Below are 22,676 nucleotides of genomic sequence, written 5' to 3'. Positions count from 1 at the left end.
ATGGATTAAGGACCTAAATGTAGGGCCAGAAACTACCACACTCTTAGAGGGAAAACATAGGCAGGACACGCTACGACATAAATCACCGCAAGAGCCTTTTTGACCCACCGGCTAGAGAACTGGAACTAAAAACAAAAGGAAACAAATGGGACCTAATGAAACTTCAAAGCTTTGGCACAGCAAAGGAGATCATAAACAAGACCAAAAGGCAACCTTCAGAGTGGGGGGAAAACATTTGCCAATGAAGCAACTGACAAAGTATCAATCTCCAAAATTTACGAGCAGCTCATGCAGCTCAATAACAAAAAAAAAACCACACAACCCGATCCAAAAATGGGCAGGGAAGCCCTAAAGAGACATTTCTCCAAAGAAGATCTACAGACGGCCAACAAACACATGAAAGAATGCTCGACATCATTAATCATTAGGGAACCGCAAATCAAAACTACAATGAGATATCATCTCACACCACTCAGAATGGCCATCATCAAAAAGAATCTAGAAACAATAAAAGCTGGAGAGGGTGTGGAGAAAAGGGAACACCCCTGCACTGCTGGTGGGAATGTGAATTGGTACAGCCACTATGGAGAACAGTATGGAGGTTCCTTAAAAAAACGACAACCAGAACTACCATATGACTCAGCAGTCCCACTACTGGGCATATACCCTGAGAAGACCGTAATTCAAAAGGAGTCATGTACCAAAATGTTCATTGCAGCGCTACAATAGCCCGGAGATGGGAACGACCTAGGTGCCCATCATAGGATGAACGGACAAAGAAGACGTGGCACAGATATACAATGGACTATTACTCAGCCGTAGGAAGAAACGAAATCGAGCTGTTTGTAATGAGGTGGATGGACCTAGAGCCTGTCATACAGCGTGAAGTAAGTCAGAACGAGAAAGACAAAGACCGTATGCAAAGACAAAGACATATATAGGGAATTTAAGGGGGGAAAATGTCGTGAAGAGCCTAGGGGTAAGACAGGAATAAAGACACAGACCTACTGGAGCACGGACTTGAGGCTATGGGGAGGTGGAAGGGTGAGCTGTGACAAAGCGTGAGAGAGGCATGGACATATACACATACACTGGCAAACGTAAGGTAGATAGCTAGCGGGAAGCAGCCGCAGAGCAGAGGGATATCAGCTCAGTGCTTTGTGACCGCCTGGAGGGGTGGGGTAGGGAGGGTGGGAGGGAGGGAGACGCAAGAGGGAAGAGATATGGGAACATATGTATATGTATAACTGATTCACTTTGTTGTAAATCAGAAACTAACACACCAGTTGTAAAGCAACTATACCCCAATAAAGATGCTGTTAAAAAACAAAAATTAAGAAAATGGGAACAGGAACATACATATCGATAATTACCTTAAAGGTAAATGGATTAAAATGCTCCCACCAGAAGACACCGACTGGCCGAATGGATACAAAAACCGGACCCATGTGTGTGCTGTCTACAAGAGACCCACTTTGACCTGGAGAAACATACAGACTGAAAGTAAGGGGATGCAAAACGATAGTCCATGCATATGGAAACCAAAACAAAGCTGGAGTAGCAATTCTCATACCAGACAATACAGACTTTAGAATAAAGGCTATTAGAAGAGACAAAGAGGGACACTACAGAATGATCAAGGGATCGATCCAAGGAGAAGATACAATTGTAAATGTTTATGCACCCAGCATAGTAGCACCTCAATACATAAGGCAAATACTAACAGCCATAAAAAGGGAAATCGACAGTAACACATTCATAGCAGGGGACTTTAACGCCCCACTTTCACCCATGGACAGATCATCCATAATGAAAATACATAAGGAAACACAAGCTTTAAATGATGCATTAGACAAGACGCCCTTAATTGAGAGTTATAGGACACTCCATCCGAAAACAACCGAATACACATTTTTCTCAAGGGCTCACGGAACATCCTCCAGGATAGCTCATAGCTTGGCTCACAAATCAAGCCTTGGTAAATTTAAGAAAACTGAAATTGTATCAAGTATCTTTTCCGACCACGACGCCATGACACTAGATATCAATTACAGGAAACGATCTGTAAAAAATACAGACACACGGAGGCTAAACAGTACACTGCTTAATAACGAAGTGATCGCTGAAGAAATCAAAGAGGCTCTTAAAAAGTACCAAGAAACAAACGCCATTGGAGACACGACGACCCGAAACCTAGGGGATGCAGCAAAAGCAGTTCTAAGAGGGACGTTTATAGCAACACAAGCCCACCTTAAGAGACAGGAAACATCTCGAATACACAACCTAACCTTGCGCCTAAAGCAATTAGAGAGAGAGGAACCAAAAAAACCCCAACGTTAGCGGAAGGAAAGAAATCATAAAGATCAGGTCAGAAATAAATGAAAAAGAAATGAAGGCAACGATAGCAAAGATCAATAGAACTAAAAGCTGGCTCTTTGAGAAGATAAACAAAATAGATAAACCGTTAGCCAGACTCATCAAGGAAAAAAGGGAGAAGACTCAGATCGATAGAATTACAAATGAAAAAGGAGAAGTAACAACTGACACTGCAGAAATACAAAAGATCATGAGCGATTACTGCAAGAAATTCTGTGCCAGGAAAGTGGACAACCTGGAAGAAATGGACAAATTCTTGGAAATGCACAACCTGCCAAGACTGAATCAGGAAGAAATAGCAAATAGGAACAGACCAATCACAAGCACTGAAATTGACACTGTGATTAAAAATCTTCCAACAAACAAGAGCCCAGGACCAGAGGGCTTCACAGGCGAATTCTATCAAACATTTAGAGAAGGGCTAACACCTATCCTTCTCAAACTCTTCCAAAATATAGCAGAGGGAGGAACACCCCCAAATTTGTTCTTCGAGGCCACCATCAACTTGATACCCAAACCAGACACGGATGTCACAAAGAAAGAAAACTGCAGGGCGGTATCGCTGATGACCGTAGATGCAAAAATCCTCAACAAAATACTAGCAAACAAAATCCGACAGGCACATTCAAAAAGGATCATACACCATGATCAAGTGGGGTTTTATTCCAGGAATGCAAGGATTCTTCAATATACGCAAAGCAATCAATGTGATAAGCCACATTAACAAATTGAAGGAGAAAAACCATAGGATCATCTCAATAGATGCAGAGAAAGCTTTTGACAAAATTCAGCACCCATTTATGATTAACAACCCTGCAGAAAGTAGGCGTAGAGGGAACGTGCCTCAACATAATAAAGGCCATGTGTGACAAACCCACAGCCAACGTCATCCTCAATGGTGAGAAACTGAGAGCAGTGCCACGAAGATCAGGAACAAGACAAGGTTTCCCACTCTCACCGCTCTTGCTCACTATAGTTTTGGAAGTTTTGGCCACAGCCATCAGAGAAGAAAAGGAAATGAAAGGACTCCAAATCGGAAAAGAAGAAGTAAAGCTGTCACTGTTTGCAGATGACATGATGCTGACTATACATAGAGAATCCTAAAGATGCCACCAGAAAACTACTAGAGCTAATCAATGAATTTGGTAAAGTTGCAGGATACAAACTTAGTGCACAGAAATCTCTGGCATTCCTCTACACTAATGAGGAACTATCTGAAAGTGAAATCAAGAGAACACTCCCACTTACCATTGCAACAAAAAGAATAAAATATCTAGGAGTAAACCTACCTAAGGAGACAAAAGGAGCTGTACGCAGATCTTATAACTTACAAGACACTGTGGAAAGAAATTAAAGCTGATACAAATAGACGGCGAGATAGACCATGTTCTTGGATGGGAGCAACCAACATTGTGAAAATGACTCTACTACCCAAAGCAAGCTACAGATTCGATGCAATCCCTACCAACCCGCCACTGGCGTTTTCCACAGAACTACAACAGAAAATGCCACAGTTTGTATGAAAACACAAAAGACCCCGAATGGCCAAAGCAATCTTGGCGAACGCAAAACACGGAGCTGGAGGAATCAGGCTCCCTGACTTCAGACTATACTAGAAAGCTACAGTACTCAAGACAGTATGGTACTGGCACCAAAACAGAAAGATGGAGCAGGATCAGTGGAGCAGGATGGAAAGCCCAGAGATAAACCCACGCACATATACGGTCCCCTTGTCTTTGATAAAGGAGGAAGGAATGTACAGTGGAGAAAGGACAGCCTCTTCAATAAGTGGTGCTGGGCAAACTGGACAGGTACATGTAAAAGTATGAGATTAGATCACTCCCTAACACCAGACACAAAAATAAGCTTCAGATGGATTAAGGACCTAAATGTAGGGCCAGAAACTACCACACTCTTAGAGGGAAAACGTAGGCAGGACACGCTACGACATAAATCACCGCAAGAGCCTTTTTGACCCACCGGCTAGAGAACTGGAACTAAAAACAAAAGGAAACAAATGGGACCTAATGAAACTTCAAAGCTTTGGCACAGCAAAGGAGATCATAAACAAGACCAAAAGGCAACCTTCAGAGTGGGGGGAAAACATTTGCCAATGAAGCAACTGACAAAGTATCAATCTCCAAAATTTACGAGCAGCTCATGCAGCTCAATAACAAAAAAAAAAACCACACAACCCGATCCAAAAATGGGCAGGGAAGCCCTAAAGAGACATTTCTCCAAAGAAGATCTACAGACGGCCAACAAACACATGAAAGAATGCTCGACATCATTAATCATTAGGGAACCGCAAATCAAAACTACAATGAGATATCATCTCACACCACTCAGAATGGCCATCATCAAAAAGAATCTAGAAACAATAAAAGCTGGAGAGGGTGTGGAGAAAAGGGAACACCCCTGCACTGCTGGTGGGAATGTGAATTGGTACAGCCACTATGGAGAACAGTATGGAGGTTCCTTAAAAAAACGACAACCAGAACTACCATATGACTCAGCAGTCCCACTACTGGGCATATACCCTGAGAAGACCGTAATTCAAAAGGAGTCATGTACCAAAATGTTCATTGCAGCGCTACAATAGCCCGGAGATGGGAACGACCTAGGTGCCCATCATAGGATGAACGGACAAAGAAGACGTGGCACATATATACAATGGACTATTACTCAGCCGTAGGAAGAAACGAAATCGAGCTGTTTGTAATGAGGTGGATGGACCTAGAGCCTGTCATACAGCGTGAAGTAAGTCAGAACGAGAAAGACAAAGACCGTATGCAAAGACAAAGACATATATAGGGAATTTAAGGGGGGAAAATGTCATGAAGAGCCTAGGGGTAAGACAGGAATAAAGACACAGACCTACTGGAGCACGGACTTGAGGCTATGGGGAGGGGGAAGGGTGAGCTGTGACAAAGCGTGAGAGAGGCATGGACATATACACATACACTGGCAAACGTAAGGTAGATAGCTAGCGGGAAGCAGCCGCAGAGCAGAGGGATATCAGCTCAGTGCTTTGTGACCGCCTGGAGGGGTGGGGTAGGGAGGGTGGGAGGGAGGGAGACGCAAGAGGGAAGAGATATGGGAACATATGTATATGTATAACTGATTCACTTTGTTGTAAAGCAGAAACTAACACACCAGTTGTAAAGCAACTATACCCCAATAAAGATGCTGTTAAAAAACAAAAATTAAGAAAATGGGAACAGGAACATACATATCGATAATTACCTTAAAGGTAAATGGATTAAAATGCTCCCACCAGAAGACACCGACTGGCCGAATGGATACAAAAACCGGACCCATGTGTGTGCTGTCTACAAGAGACCCACTTTGACCTGGAGAAACATACAGACTGAAAGTAAGGGGATGCAAAACGATAGTCCATGCATATGGAAACCAAAACAAAGCTGGAGTAGCAATTCTCATACCAGACAATACAGACTTTAGAATAAAGGCTATTAGAAGAGACAAAGAGGGACACTACAGAATGATCAAGGGATCGATCCAAGGAGAAGATACAATTGTAAATGTTTATGCACCCAGCATAGTAGCACCTCAATACATAAGGCAAATACTAACAGCCATAAAAAGGGAAATCGACAGTAACACATTCATAGCAGGGGACTTTAACGCCCCACTTTCACCCATGGACAGATCATCCATAATGAAAATACATAAGGAAACACAAGCTTTAAATGATGCATTAGACAAGACGCCCTTAATTGAGAGTTATAGGACACTCCATCCGAAAACAACCGAATACACATTTTTCTCAAGGGCTCACGGAACATCCTCCAGGATAGCTCATAGCTTGGCTCACAAATCAAGCCTTGGTAAATTTAAGAAAACTGAAATTGTATCAAGTATCTTTTCCGACCACGACGCCATGACACTAGATATCAATTACAGGAAACGATCTGTAAAAAATACAGACACACGGAGGCTAAACAGTACACTGCTTAATAACGAAGTGATCGCTGAAGAAATCAAAGAGGCTCTTAAAAAGTACCAAGAAACAAACGCCATTGGAGACACGACGACCCGAAACCTAGGGGATGCAGCAAAAGCAGTTCTAAGAGGGACGTTTATAGCAACACAAGCCCACCTTAAGAGACAGGAAACATCTCGAATACACAACCTAACCTTGCGCCTAAAGCAATTAGAGAGAGAGGAACCAAAAAAACCCCAACGTTAGTGGAAGGAAAGAAATCATAAAGATCAGGTCAGAAATAAATGAAAAAGAAATGAAGGCAACGATAACAAAGATCAATAGAACTAAAAGCTGGCTCTTTGAGAAGATAAACAAAATAGATAAACCGTTAGCCAGACTCATCAAGGAAAAAAGGGAGAAGACTCAGATCGATAGAATTACAAATGAAAAAGGAGAAGTAACAACTGACACTGCAGAAATACAAAAGATCATGAGCGATTACTGCAAGAAATTCTGTGCCAGGAAAGTGGACAACCTGGAAGAAATGGACAAATTCTTGGAAATGCACAACCTGCCAAGACTGAATCAGGAAGAAATAGCAAATAGGAACAGACCAATCACAAGCACTGAAATTGACACTGTGATTAAAAATCTTCCAACAAACAAGAGCCCAGGACCAGAGGGCTTCTCAGGCGAATTCTATCAAACATTTAGAGAAGGGCTAACACCTATCCTTCTCAAACTCTTCCAAAATATAGCAGAGGGAGGAACACCCCCAAATTCGTTCTTCGAGGCCACCATCAACTTGATACCCAAACCAGACACGGATGTCACAAAGAAAGAAAACTGCAGGGCGGTATCGCTGATGACCGTAGATGCAAAAATCCTCAACAAAATACTAGCAAACAAAATCCGACAGGCACATTCAAAAAGGATCATACACCATGATCAAGTGGGGTTTTATTCCAGGAATGCAAGGATTCTTCAATATACGCAAAGCAATCAATGTGATAAGCCACATTAACAAATTGAAGGAGAAAAACCATAGGATCATCTCAATAGATGCAGAGAAAGCTTTTGACAAAATTCAGCACCCATTTATGATTAACAACCCTGCAGAAAGTAGGCGTAGAGGGAACGTGCCTCAACATAATAAAGGCCATGTGTGACAAACCCACAGCCAACGTCATCCTCAATGGTGAGAAACTGAGAGCAGTGCCACGAAGATCAGGAACAAGACAAGGTTTCCCACTCTCACCGCTCTTGCTCACTATAGTTTTGGAAGTTTTGGCCACAGCCATCAGAGAAGAAAAGGAAATGAAAGGACTCCAAATCGGAAAAGAAGAAGTAAAGCTGTCACTGTTTGCAGATGACATGATGCTGACTATACATAGAGAATCCTAAAGATGCCACCAGAAAACTACTAGAGCTAATCAATGAATTTGGTAAAGTTGCAGGATACAAACTTAGTGCACAGAAATCTCTGGCATTCCTCTACACTAATGAGGAACTATCTGAAAGTGAAATCAAGAGAACACTCCCACTTACCATTGCAACAAAAAGAATAAAATATCTAGGAGTAAACCTACCTAAGGAGACAAAAGGAGCTGTACGCAGATCTTATAACTTACAAGACACTGTGGAAAGAAATTAAAGCTGATACAAATAGACGGCGAGATAGACCATGTTCTTGGATGGGAGCAACCAACATTGTGAAAATGACTCTACTACCCAAAGCAAGCTACAGATTCGATGCAATCCCTACCAACCCGCCACTGGCGTTTTCCACAGAACTACAACAGAAAATGCCACAGTTTGTATGAAAACACAAAAGACCCCGAATGGCCAAAGCAATCTTGGCGAACGCAAAACACGGAGCTGGAGGAATCAGGCTCCCTGACTTCAGACTATACTAGAAAGCTACAGTACTCAAGACAGTATGGTACTGGCACCAAAACAGAAAGATGGAGCAGGATCAGTGGAGCAGGATGGAAAGCCCAGAGATAAACCCACGCACATATACGGTCCCCTTGTCTTTGATAAAGGAGGAAGGAATGTACAGTGGAGAAAGGACAGCCTCTTCAATAAGTGGTGCTGGGCAAACTGGACAGGTACATGTAAAAGTATGAGATTAGATCACTCCCTAACACCAGACACAAAAATAAGCTTCAGATGGATTAAGGACCTAAATGTAGGGCCAGAAACTACCACACTCTTAGAGGGAAAACGTAGGCAGGACACGCTACGACATAAATCACCGCAAGAGCCTTTTTGACCCACCGGCTAGAGAACTGGAACTAAAAACAAAAGGAAACAAATGGGACCTAATGAAACTTCAAAGCTTTGGCACAGCAAAGGAGATCATAAACAAGACCAAAAGGCAACCTTCAGAGTGGGGGGAAAACATTTGCCAATGAAGCAACTGACAAAGTATCAATCTCCAAAATTTACGAGCAGCTCATGCAGCTCAATAACAAAAAAAAAAACCACACAACCCGATCCAAAAATGGGCAGGGAAGCCCTAAAGAGACATTTCTCCAAAGAAGATCTACAGACGGCCAACAAACACATGAAAGAATGCTCGACATCATTAATCATTAGGGAACCGCAAATCAAAACTACAATGAGATATCATCTCACACCACTCAGAATGGCCATCATCAAAAAGAATCTAGAAACAATAAAAGCTGGAGAGGGTGTGGAGAAAAGGGAACACCCCTGCACTGCTGGTGGGAATGTGAATTGGTACAGCCACTATGGAGAACAGTATGGAGGTTCCTTAAAAAAACGACAACCAGAACTACCATATGACTCAGCAGTCCCACTACTGGGCATATACCCTGAGAAGACCGTAATTCAAAAGGAGTCATGTACCAAAATGTTCATTGCAGCGCTACAATAGCCCGGAGATGGGAACGACCTAGGTGCCCATCATAGGATGAACGGACAAAGAAGACGTGGCACATATATACAATGGACTATTACTCAGCCGTAGGAAGAAACGAAATCGAGCTGTTTGTAATGAGGTGGATGGACCTAGAGCCTGTCATACAGCGTGAAGTAAGTCAGAACGAGAAAGACAAAGACCGTATGCAAAGACAAAGACATATATAGGGAATTTAAGGGGGGAAAATGTCGTGAAGAGCCTAGGGGTAAGACAGGAATAAAGACACAGACCTACTGGAGCACGGACTTGAGGCTATGGGGAGGTGGAAGGGTGAGCTGTGACAAAGCGTGAGAGAGGCATGGACATATACACATACACTGGCAAACGTAAGGTAGATAGCTAGCGGGAAGCAGCCGCAGAGCAGAGGGATATCAGCTCAGTGCTTTGTGACCGCCTGGAGGGGTGGGGTAGGGAGGGTGGGAGGGAGGGAGACGCAAGAGGGAAGAGATATGGGAACATATGTATATGTATAACTGATTCACTTTGTTGTAAAGCAGAAACTAACACACCAGTTGTAAAGCAACTATACCCCAATAAAGATGCTGTTAAAAAACAAAAATTAAGAAAATGGGAACAGGAACATACATATCGATAATTACCTTAAAGGTAAATGGATTAAAATGCTCCCACCAGAAGACACCGACTGGCCGAATGGATACAAAAACCGGACCCATGTGTGTGCTGTCTACAAGAGACCCACTTTGACCTGGAGAAACATACAGACTGAAAGTAAGGGGATGCAAAACGATAGTCCATGCATATGGAAACCAAAACAAAGCTGGAGTAGCAATTCTCATACCAGACAATACAGACTTTAGAATAAAGGCTATTAGAAGAGACAAAGAGGGACACTACAGAATGATCAAGGGATCGATCCAAGGAGAAGATACAATTGTAAATGTTTATGCACCCAGCATAGTAGCACCTCAATACATAAGGCAAATACTAACAGCCATAAAAAGGGAAATCGACAGTAACACATTCATAGCAGGGGACTTTAACGCCCCACTTTCACCCATGGACAGATCATCCATAATGAAAATACATAAGGAAACACAAGCTTTAAATGATGCATTAGACAAGACGCCCTTAATTGATAGTTATAGGACACTCCATCCGAAAACAACCGAATACACATTTTTCTCAAGGGCTCACGGAACATCCTCCAGGATAGCTCATAGCTTGGCTCACAAATCAAGCCTTGGTAAATTTAAGAAAACTGAAATTGTATCAAGTATCTTTTCCGACCACGACGCCATGACACTAGATATCAATTACAGGAAACGATCTGTAAAAAATACAGACACACGGAGGCTAAACAGTACACTGCTTAATAACGAAGTGATCGCTGAAGAAATCAAAGAGGCTCTTAAAAAGTACCAAGAAACAAACGCCATTGGAGACACGACGACCCGAAACCTAGGGGATGCAGCAAAAGCAGTTCTAAGAGGGACGTTTATAGCAACACAAGCCCACCTTAAGAGACAGGAAACATCTCGAATACACAACCTAACCTTGCGCCTAAAGCAATTAGAGAGAGAGGAACCAAAAAAACCCCAACGTTAGCGGAAGGAAAGAAATCATAAAGATCAGGTCAGAAATAAATGAAAAAGAAATGAAGGCAACGATAGCAAAGATCAATAGAACTAAAAGCTGGCTCTTTGAGAAGATAAACAAAATAGATAAACCGTTAGCCAGACTCATCAAGGAAAAAAGGGAGAAGACTCAGATCGATAGAATTACAAATGAAAAAGGAGAAGTAACAACTGACACTGCAGAAATACAAAAGATCATGAGAGATTACTGCAAGAAATTCTGTGCCAGGAAAGTGGACAACCTGGAAGAAATGGACAAATTCTTGGAAATGCACAACCTGCCAAGACTGAATCAGGAAGAAATAGCAAATAGGAACAGACCAATCACAAGCACTGAAATTGACACTGTGATTAAAAATCTTCCAACAAACAAGAGCCCAGGACCAGAGGGCTTCTCAGGCGAATTCTATCAAACATTTAGAGAAGGGCTAACACCTATCCTTCTCAAACTCTTCCAAAATATAGCAGAGGGAGGAACACCCCCAAATTCGTTCTTCGAGGCCACCATCAACTTGATACCCAAACCAGACACGGATGTCACAAAGAAAGAAAACTGCAGGGCGGTATCGCTGATGACCGTAGATGCAAAAATCCTCAACAAAATACTAGCAAACAAAATCCGACAGGCACATTCAAAAAGGATCATACACCATGATCAAGTGGGGTTTTATTCCAGGAATGCAAGGATTCTTCAATATACGCAAAGCAATCAATGTGATAAGCCACATTAACAAATTGAAGGAGAAAAACCATAGGATCATCTCAATAGATGCAGAGAAAGCTTTTGACAAAATTCAGCACCCATTTATGATTAACAACCCTGCAGAAAGTAGGCGTAGAGGGAACGTGCCTCAACATAATAAAGGCCATGTGTGACAAACCCACAGCCAACGTCATCCTCAATGGTGAGAAACTGAGAGCAGTGCCACGAAGATCAGGAACAAGACAAGGTTTCCCACTCTCACCGCTCTTGCTCACTATAGTTTTGGAAGTTTTGGCCACAGCCATCAGAGAAGAAAAGGAAATGAAAGGACTCCAAATCGGAAAAGAAGAAGTAAAGCTGTCACTGTTTGCAGATGACATGATGCTGACTATACATAGAGAATCCTAAAGATGCCACCAGAAAACTACTAGAGCTAATCAATGAATTTGGTAAAGTTGCAGGATACAAACTTAGTGCACAGAAATCTCTGGCATTCCTCTACACTAATGAGGAACTATCTGAAAGTGAAATCAAGAGAACACTCCCACTTACCATTGCAACAAAAAGAATAAAATATCTAGGAGTAAACCTACCTAAGGAGACAAAAGGAGCTGTACGCAGATCTTATAACTTACAAGACACTGTGGAAAGAAATTAAAGCTGATACAAATAGACGGCGAGATAGACCATGTTCTTGGATGGGAGCAACCAACATTGTGAAAATGACTCTACTACCCAAAGCAAGCTACAGATTCGATGCAATCCCTACCAACCCGCCACTGGCGTTTTCCACAGAACTACAACAGAAAATGCCACAGTTTGTATGAAAACACAAAAGACCCCGAATGGCCAAAGCAATCTTGGCGAACGCAAAACACGGAGCTGGAGGAATCAGGCTCCCTGACTTCAGACTATACTAGAAAGCTACAGTACTCAAGACAGTATGGTACTGGCACCAAAACAGAAAGATGGAGCAGGATCAGTGGAGCAGGATGGAAAGCCCAGAGATAAACCCACGCACATATACGGTCCCCTTGTCTTTGATAAAGGAGGAAGGAATGTACAGTGGAGAAAGGACAGCCTCTTCAATAAGTGGTGCTGGGCAAACTGGACAGGTACATGTAAAAGTATGAGATTAGATCACTCCCTAACACCAGACACAAAAATAAGCTTCAGATGGATTAAGGACCTAAATGTAGGGCCAGAAACTACCACACTCTTAGAGGGAAAACGTAGGCAGGACACGCTACGACATAAATCACCGCAAGAGCCTTTTTGACCCACCGGCTAGAGAACTGGAACTAAAAACAAAAGGAAACAAATGGGACCTAATGAAACTTCAAAGCTTTGGCACAGCAAAGGAGATCATAAACAAGACCAAAAGGCAACCTTCAGAGTGGGGGGAAAACATTTGCCAATGAAGCAACTGACAAAGTATCAATCTCCAAAATTTACGAGCAGCTCATGCAGCTCAATAACAAAAAAAAAAACCACACAACCCGATCCAAAAATGGGCAGGGAAGCCCTAAAGAGACATTTCTCCAAAGAAGATCTACAGACGGCCAACAAACACATGAAAGAATGCTCGACATCATTAATCATTAGGGAACCGCAAATCAAAACTACAATGAGATATCATCTCACACCACTCAGAATGGCCATCATCAAAAAGAATCTAGAAACAATAAAAGCTGGAGAGGGTGTGGAGAAAAGGGAACACCCCTGCACTGCTGGTGGGAATGTGAATTGGTACAGCCACTATGGAGAACAGTATGGAGGTTCCTTAAAAAAACGACAACCAGAACTACCATATGACTCAGCAGTCCCACTACTGGGTATATACCCTGAGAAGACCGTAATTCAAAAGGAGTCATGTACCAAAATGTTCATTGCAGCGCTACAATAGCCCGGAGATGGGAACGACCTAGGTGCCCATCATAGGATGAACGGACAAAGAAGACGTGGCACATATACACAATGGACTATTACTCAGCCGTAGGAAGAAATGAAATCGAGCTGTTTGTAATGAGGTGGATGGACCTAGAGCCTGTCATACAGCGTGAAGTAAGTCAGAACGAGAAAGACAAAGACCGTATGCAAAGACAAAGACATATATAGGGAATTTAAGGGGGGAAAATGTCGTGAAGAGCCTAGGGGTAAGACAGGAATAAAGACACAGACCTACTGGAGCACGGACTTGAGGCTATGGGGAGGGGGAAGGGTGAGCTGTGACAAAGCGTGAGAGAGGCATGGACATATACACATACACTGGCAAACGTAAGGTAGATAGCTAGCGGGAAGCAGCCGCAGAGCAGAGGGATATCAGCTCAGTGCTTTGTGACCGCCTGGAGGGGTGGGGTAGGGAGGGTGGGAGGGAGGGAGACGCAAGAGGGAAGAGATATGGAAACATATGTATATGTATAACTGATTCACTTTGTTGTAAAGCAGAAACTAACACACCAGTTGTAAAGCAACTATACCCCAATAAAGATGCTGTTAAAAAACAAAAATTAAGAAAATGGGAACAGGAACATACATATCGATAATTACCTTAAAGGTAAATGGATTAAAATGCTCCCACCAGAAGACACCGACTGGCCGAATGGATACAAAAACCGGACCCATGTGTGTGCTGTCTACAAGAGACCCACTTTGACCTGGAGAAACATACAGACTGAAAGTAAGGGGATGCAAAACGATAGTCCATGCATATGGAAACCAAAACAAAGCTGGAGTAGCAATTCTCATACCAGACAATACAGACTTTAGAATAAAGGCTATTAGAAGAGACAAAGAGGGACACTACAGAATGATCAAGGGATCGATCCAAGGAGAAGATACAATTGTAAATGTTTATGCACCCAGCATAGTAGCACCTCAATACATAAGGCAAATACTAACAGCCATAAAAGGGGAAATCGACAGTAACACATTCATAGCAGGGGACTTTAACGCCCCACTTTCACCCATGGACAGATCATCCAAAATGAAAATACATAAGGAAACACAAGCTTTAAATGATGCATTAGACAAGACGCCCTTAATTGAGAGTTATAGGACACTCCATCCGAAAACAACCGAATACACATTTTTCTCAAGGGCTCACGGAACATCCTCCAGGATAGCTCATAGCTTGGCTCACAAATCAAGCCTTGGTAAATTTAAGAAAACTGAAATTGCATCAAGTATCTTTTCCGACCACGACGCCATGACACTAGATATCAATTACAGGAAACGATCTGTAAAAAATACAGACACACGGAGGCTAAACAGTACACTGCTTAATAACGAAGTGATCGCTGAAGAAATCAAAGAGGCTCTTAAAAAGTACCAAGAAACAAACGCCATTGGAGACACGACGACCCGAAACCTAGGGGATGCAGCAAAAGCAGTTCTAAGAGGGACGTTTATAGCAACACAAGCCCACCTTAAGAGACAGGAAACATCTCGAATACACAACCTAACCTTGCGCCTAAAGCAATTAGAGAGAGAGGAACCAAAAAAACCCCAACGTTAGCGGAAGGAAAGAAATCATAAAGATCAGGTCAGAAATAAATGAAAAAGAAATGAAGGCAACGATAGCAAAGATCAATAGAACTAAAAGCTGGCTCTTTGAGAAGATAAACAAAATAGATAAACCGTTAGCCAGACTCATCAAGGAAAAAAGGGAGAAGACTCAGATCGATAGAATTACAAATGAAAAAGGAGAAGTAACAACTGACACTGCAGAAATACAAAAGATCATGAGCGATTACTGCAAGAAATTCTGTGCCAGGAAAGTGGACAACCTGGAAGAAATGGACAAATTCTTGGAAATGCACAACCTGCCAAGACTGAATCAGGAAGAAATAGCAAATAGGAACAGACCAATCACAAGCACTGAAATTGACACTGTGATTAAAAATCTTCCAACAAACAAGAGCCCAGGACCAGAGGGCTTCTCAGGCGAATTCTATCAAACATTTAGAGAAGGGCTAACACCTATCCTTCTCAAACTCTTCCAAAATATAGCAGAGGGAGGAACACCCCCAAATTCGTTCTTCGAGGCCACCATCAACTTGATACCCAAACCAGACACGGATGTCACAAAGAAAGAAAACTGCAGGGCGGTATCGCTGATGACCGTAGGTGCAAAAATCCTCAACAAAATACTAGCAAACAAAATCCAACAGGCACATTCAAAAAGGATCATACACCATGATCAAGTGGGGTTTTATTCCAGGAATGCAAGGATTCTTCAATATACGCAAAGCAATCAATGTGATAAGCCACATTAACAAATTGAAGGAGAAAAACCATAGGATCATCTCAATAGATGCAGAGAAAGCTTTTGACAAAATTCAGCACCCATTTATGATTAACAACCCTGCAGAAAGTAGGCGTAGAGGGAACGTGCCTCAACATAATAAAGGCCATGTGTGACAAACCCACAGCCAACGTCATCCTCAATGGTGAGAAACTGAGAGCAGTGCCACGAAGATCAGGAACAAGACAAGGTTTCCCACTCTCACCGCTCTTGCTCACTATAGTTTTGGAAGTTTTGGCCACAGCCATCAGAGAAGAAAAGGAAATGAAAGGACTCCAAATCGGAAAAGAAGAAGTAAAGCTGTCACTGTTTGCAGATGACATGATGCTGACTATACATAGAGAACCCTAAAGATGCCACCAGAAAACTACTAGAGCTAATCAATGAATTTGGTAAAGTTGCAGGATACAAACTTAGTGCACAGAAATCTCTGGCATTCCTCTACACTAATGAGGAACTATCTGAAAGTGAAATCAAGAGAACACTCCCACTTACCATTGCAACAAAAAGAATAAAATATCTAGGAGTAAACCTACCTAAGGAGATAAAAGGAGCTGTACGCAGATCTTATAACTTACAAGACACTGTGGAAAGAAATTAAAGCTGATACAAATAGACGGCGAGATAGACCATGTTCTTGGATGGGAGCAACCAACATTGTGAAAATGACTCTACTACCCAAAGCAAGCTACAGATTCGATGCAATCCCTACCAACCCGCCACTGGCGTTTTCCACAGAACTACAACAGAAAATGCCACAGTTTGTATGAAAACACAAAAGACCCCGAATGGCCAAAGCAATCTTGGCGAACGCAAAACACGGAGCTGGAGGAATCAGGCTCCCTGACTTCAGACTATACTAGAAAGCTACAGTACTCAAGACAGTATGGTACTGGCACCAAAACAGAAAGATGGAGCAGGATCAGTGGAGCAGGATGGAAAGCCCAGAGATAAACCCACGCACATATACGGTCCCCTTGTCTTTGATAAAGGAGGAAGGAATGTACAGTGGAGAAAGGACAGCCTCTTCAATAAGTGGTGCTGGGCAAACTGGACAGGTACATGTAAAAGTATGAGATTAGATCACTCCCTAACACCAGACACAAAAATAAGCTTCAGATGGATTAAGGACCTAAATGTAGGGCCAGAAACTACCACACTCTTAGAGGGAAAACGTAGGCAGGACACGCTACGACATAAATCACCGCAAGAGCCTTTTTGACCCACCGGCTAGAGAACTGGAACTAAAAACAAAAGGAAACAAATGGGACCTAATGAAACTTCAAAGCTTTGGCACAGCAAAGGAGATCATAAACAAGACCAAAAGGCAACCTTCAGAGTGGGGGGAAAACATTTGCCAATGAAGCAACTGACAAAGTATCAATCTCCAAAATTTACGAGCAGCTCATGCAGCTCAATAACAAAAAAAAAACCACACAACCCGATCCAAAAATGGGCAGGGAAGCCCTAAAGAGACATTTCTCCAAAGAAGATCTACAGACGGCCAACAAACACATGAAAGAATGCTCGACATCATTAATCATTAGGGAACCGCAAATCAAAACTACAATGAGATATCATCTCACACCACTCAGAATGGCCATCATCAAAAAGAATCTAGAAACAATAAAAGCTGGAGAGGGTGTGGAGAAAAGGGAACACCCCTGCACTGCTGGTGGGAATGTGAATTGGTACAGCCACTATGGAGAACAGTATGGAGGTTCCTTAAAAAAACGACAACCAGAACTACCATATGACTCAGCAGTCCCACTACTGGGCATATACCCTGAGAAGACCGTAATTCAAAAGGAGTCATGTACCAAAATGTTCATTGCAGCGCTACAATAGCCCGGAGATGGGAACGACATAGGTGCCCATCATAGGATGAACGGACAAAGAAGACGTGGCACATATATACAATGGACTATTACTCAGCCGTAGGAAGAAACGAAATCGAGCTGTTTGTAATGAGGTGGATGGACCTAGAGCCTGTCATACAGCGTGAAGTAAGTCAGAACGAGAAAGACAAAGACCGTATGCAAAGACAAAGACATATATAGGGAATTTAAGGGGGGAAAATGTCGTGAAGAGCCTAGGGGTAAGACAGGAATAAAGACACAGACCTACTGGAGCACGGACTTGAGGCTATGGGGAGGGGGAAGGGTGAGCTGTGACAAAGCGTGAGAGAGGCATGGACATATACACATACACTGGCAAACGTAAGGTAGATAGCTAGCGGGAAGCAGCCGCAGAGCAGAGGGATATCAGCTCAGTGCTTTGTGACCGCCTGGAGGGGTGGGGTAGGGAGGGTGGGAGGGAGGGAGACGCAAGAGGGAAGAGATATGGGAACATATGTATATGTATAACTGATTCACTTTGTTGTAAAGCAGAAACTAACACACCAGTTGTAAAGCAACTATACCCCAATAAAGATGCTGTTAAAAAACAAAAATTAAGAAAATGGGAACAGGAACATACATATCGATAATTACCTTAAAGGTAAATGGATTAAAATGCTCCCACCAGAAGACACCGACTGGCCGAATGGATACAAAAACCAGACCCATGTGTGTGCTGTCTACAAGAGACCCACTTTGACCTGGAGAAACATACAGACTGAAAGTAAGGGGATGGAAAAAGATAGTCCATGCATATGGAAACCAAAACAAAGCTGGAGTAGCAATTCTCATACCAGACAATACAGACTTTAGAATAAAGGCTATTAGAAGAGAAAAAGAGGGACACTGCAGAATGATCAAGGGATCGATCCAAGGAGAAGATACAATTGTAAATGTTTATGCACCCAGCATAGTAGCACCTCAATACATAAGGCAAATGCTAACAGCCATAAAAGGGGAAATCGACAGTAACACATTCATAGCAGGGGACTTTAACGCCCCACTTTCACCCATGGACAGATCATCCAAAATGAAAATACATAAGGAAACACAAGCTTTAAATGATGCATTAGACAAGACGCCCTTAATTGAGAGTTATAGGACACTCCATCCGAAAACAACCGAATACACATTTTTCTCAAGGGCTCACGGAACATCCTCCAGGATAGCTCATAGCTTGGCTCACAAATCAAGCCTTGGTAAATTTAAGAAAACTGAAATTGCATCAAGTATCTTTTCCGACCACGACGCCATGACACTAGATATCAATTACAGGAAACGATCTGTAAAAAATACAGACACACGGAGGCTAAACAGTACACTGCTTAATAACGAAGTGATCGCTGAAGAAATCAAAGAGGCTCTTAAAAAGTACCAAGAAACAAACGCCATTGGAGACACGACGACCCGAAACCTAGGGGATGCAGCAAAAGCAGTTCTAAGAGGGACGTTTATAGCAACACAAGCCCACCTTAAGAGACAGGAAACATCTCGAATACACAACCTAACCTTGCGCCTAAAGCAATTAGAGAGAGAGGAACCAAAAAAACCCCAACGTTAGCGGAAGGAAAGAAATCATAAAGATCAGGTCAGAAATAAATGAAAAAGAAATGAAGGCAACGATAGCAAAGATCAATAGAACTAAAAGCTGGCTCTTTGAGAAGATAAACAAAATAGATAAACCGTTAGCCAGACTCATCAAGGAAAAAAGGGAGAAGACTCAGATCGATAGAATTACAAATGAAAAAGGAGAAGTAACAACTGACACTGCAGAAATACAAAAGATCATGAGCGATTACTGCAAGAAATTCTGTGCCAGGAAAGTGGACAACCTGGAAGAAATGGACAAATTCTTGGAAATGCACAACCTGCCAAGACTGAATCAGGAAGAAATAGCAAATAGGAACAGACCAATCACAAGCACTGAAATTGACACTGTGATTAAAAATCTTCCAACAAACAAGAGCCCAGGACCAGAGGGCTTCTCAGGCGAATTCTATCAAACATTTAGAGAAGGGCTAACACCTATCCTTCTCAAACTCTTCCAAAATATAGCAGAGGGAGGAACACCCCCAAATTCGTTCTTCGAGGCCACCATCAACTTGATACCCAAACCAGACACGGATGTCACAAAGAAAGAAAACTGCAGGGCGGTATCGCTGATGACCGTAGGTGCAAAAATCCTCAACAAAATACTAGCAAACAAAATCCAACAGGCACATTCAAAAAGGATCATACACCATGATCAAGTGGGGTTTTATTCCAGGAATGCAAGGATTCTTCAATATACGCAAAGCAATCAATGTGATAAGCCACATTAACAAATTGAAGGAGAAAAACCATAGGATCATCTCAATAGATGCAGAGAAAGCTTTTGACAAAATTCAGCACCCATTTATGATTAACAACCCTGCAGAAAGTAGGCGTAGAGGGAACGTGCCTCAACATAATAAAGGCCATGTGTGACAAACCCACAGCCAACGTCATCCTCAATGGTGAGAAACTGAGAGCAGTGCCACGAAGATCAGGAACAAGACAAGGTTTCCCACTCTCACCGCTCTTGCTCACTATAGTTTTGGAAGTTTTGGCCACAGCCATCAGAGAAGAAAAGGAAATGAAAGGACTCCAAATCGGAAAAGAAGAAGTAAAGCTGTCACTGTTTGCAGATGACATGATGCTGACTATACATAGAGAACCCTAAAGATGCCACCAGAAAACTACTAGAGCTAATCAATGAATTTGGTAAAGTTGCAGGATACAAACTTAGTGCACAGAAATCTCTGGCATTCCTCTACACTAATGAGGAACTATCTGAAAGTGAAATCAAGAGAACACTCCCACTTACCATTGCAACAAAAAGAATAAAATATCTAGGAGTAAACCTACCTAAGGAGATAAAAGGAGCTGTACGCAGATCTTATAACTTACAAGACACTGTGGAAAGAAATTAAAGCTGATACAAATAGACGGCGAGATAGACCATGTTCTTGGATGGGAGCAACCAACATTGTGAAAATGACTCTACTACCCAAAGCAAGCTACAGATTCGATGCAATCCCTACCAACCCGCCACTGGCGTTTTCCACAGAACTACAACAGAAAATGCCACAGTTTGTATGAAAACACAAAAGACCCCGAATGGCCAAAGCAATCTTGGCGAACGCAAAACACGGAGCTGGAGGAATCAGGCTCCCTGACTTCAGACTATACTAGAAAGCTACAGTACTCAAGACAGTATGGTACTGGCACCAAAACAGAAAGATGGAGCAGGATCAGTGGAGCAGGATGGAAAGCCCAGAGATAAACCCACGCACATATACGGTCCCCTTGTCTTTGATAAAGGAGGAAGGAATGTACAGTGGAGAAAGGACAGCCTCTTCAATAAGTGGTGCTGGGCAAACTGGACAGGTACATGTAAAAGTATGAGATTAGATCACTCCCTAACACCAGACACAAAAATAAGCTTCAGATGGATTAAGGACCTAAATGTAGGGCCAGAAACTACCACACTCTTAGAGGGAAAACGTAGGCAGGACACGCTACGACATAAATCACCGCAAGAGCCTTTTTGACCCACCGGCTAGAGAACTGGAACTAAAAACAAAAGGAAACAAATGGGACCTAATGAAACTTCAAAGCTTTGGCACAGCAAAGGAGATCATAAACAAGACCAAAAGGCAACCTTCAGAGTGGGGGGAAAACATTTGCCAATGAAGCAACTGACAAAGTATCAATCTCCAAAATTTACGAGCAGCTCATGCAGCTCAATAACAAAAAAAAAACCACACAACCCGATCCAAAAATGGGCAGGGAAGCCCTAAAGAGACATTTCTCCAAAGAAGATCTACAGACGGCCAACAAACACATGAAAGAATGCTCGACATCATTAATCATTAGGGAACCGCAAATCAAAACTACAATGAGATATCATCTCACACCACTCAGAATGGCCATCATCAAAAAGAATCTAGAAACAATAAAAGCTGGAGAGGGTGTGGAGAAAAGGGAACACCCCTGCACTGCTGGTGGGAATGTGAATTGGTACAGCCACTATGGAGAACAGTATGGAGGTTCCTTAAAAAAACGACAACCAGAACTACCATATGACTCAGCAGTCCCACTACTGGGCATATACCCTGAGAAGACCGTAATTCAAAAGGAGTCATGTACCAAAATGTTCATTGCAGCGCTACAATAGCCCGGAGATGGGAACGACATAGGTGCCCATCATAGGATGAACGGACAAAGAAGACGTGGCACATATATACAATGGACTATTACTCAGCCGTAGGAAGAAACGAAATCGAGCTGTTTGTAATGAGGTGGATGGACCTAGAGCCTGTCATACAGCGTGAAGTAAGTCAGAACGAGAAAGACAAAGACCGTATGCAAAGACAAAGACATATATAGGGAATTTAAGGGGGGAAAATGTCGTGAAGAGCCTAGGGGTAAGACAGGAATAAAGACACAGACCTACTGGAGCACGGACTTGAGGCTATGGGGAGGGGGAAGGGTGAGCTGTGACAAAGCGTGAGAGAGGCATGGACATATACACATACACTGGCAAACGTAAGGTAGATAGCTAGCGGGAAGCAGCCGCAGAGCAGAGGGATATCAGCTCAGTGCTTTGTGACCGCCTGGAGGGGTGGGGTAGGGAGGGTGGGAGGGAGGGAGACGCAAGAGGGAAGAGATATGGGAACATATGTATATGTATAACTGATTCACTTTGTTGTAAAGCAGAAACTAACACACCAGTTGTAAAGCAACTATACCCCAATAAAGATGCTGTTAAAAAACAAAAATTAAGAAAATGGGAACAGGAACATACATATCGATAATTACCTTAAAGGTAAATGGATTAAAATGCTCCCACCAGAAGACACCGACTGGCCGAATGGATAC

Source organism: Pseudorca crassidens, chromosome 2, assembly GCF_039906515.1.
Source record: "Pseudorca crassidens isolate mPseCra1 chromosome 2, mPseCra1.hap1, whole genome shotgun sequence".
Lineage (NCBI taxonomy): Eukaryota > Metazoa > Chordata > Mammalia > Artiodactyla > Delphinidae > Pseudorca > Pseudorca crassidens.
The sequence above is the reverse complement of the archived record's forward strand: the minus strand, read 5'-3'. Positions refer to the sequence as shown.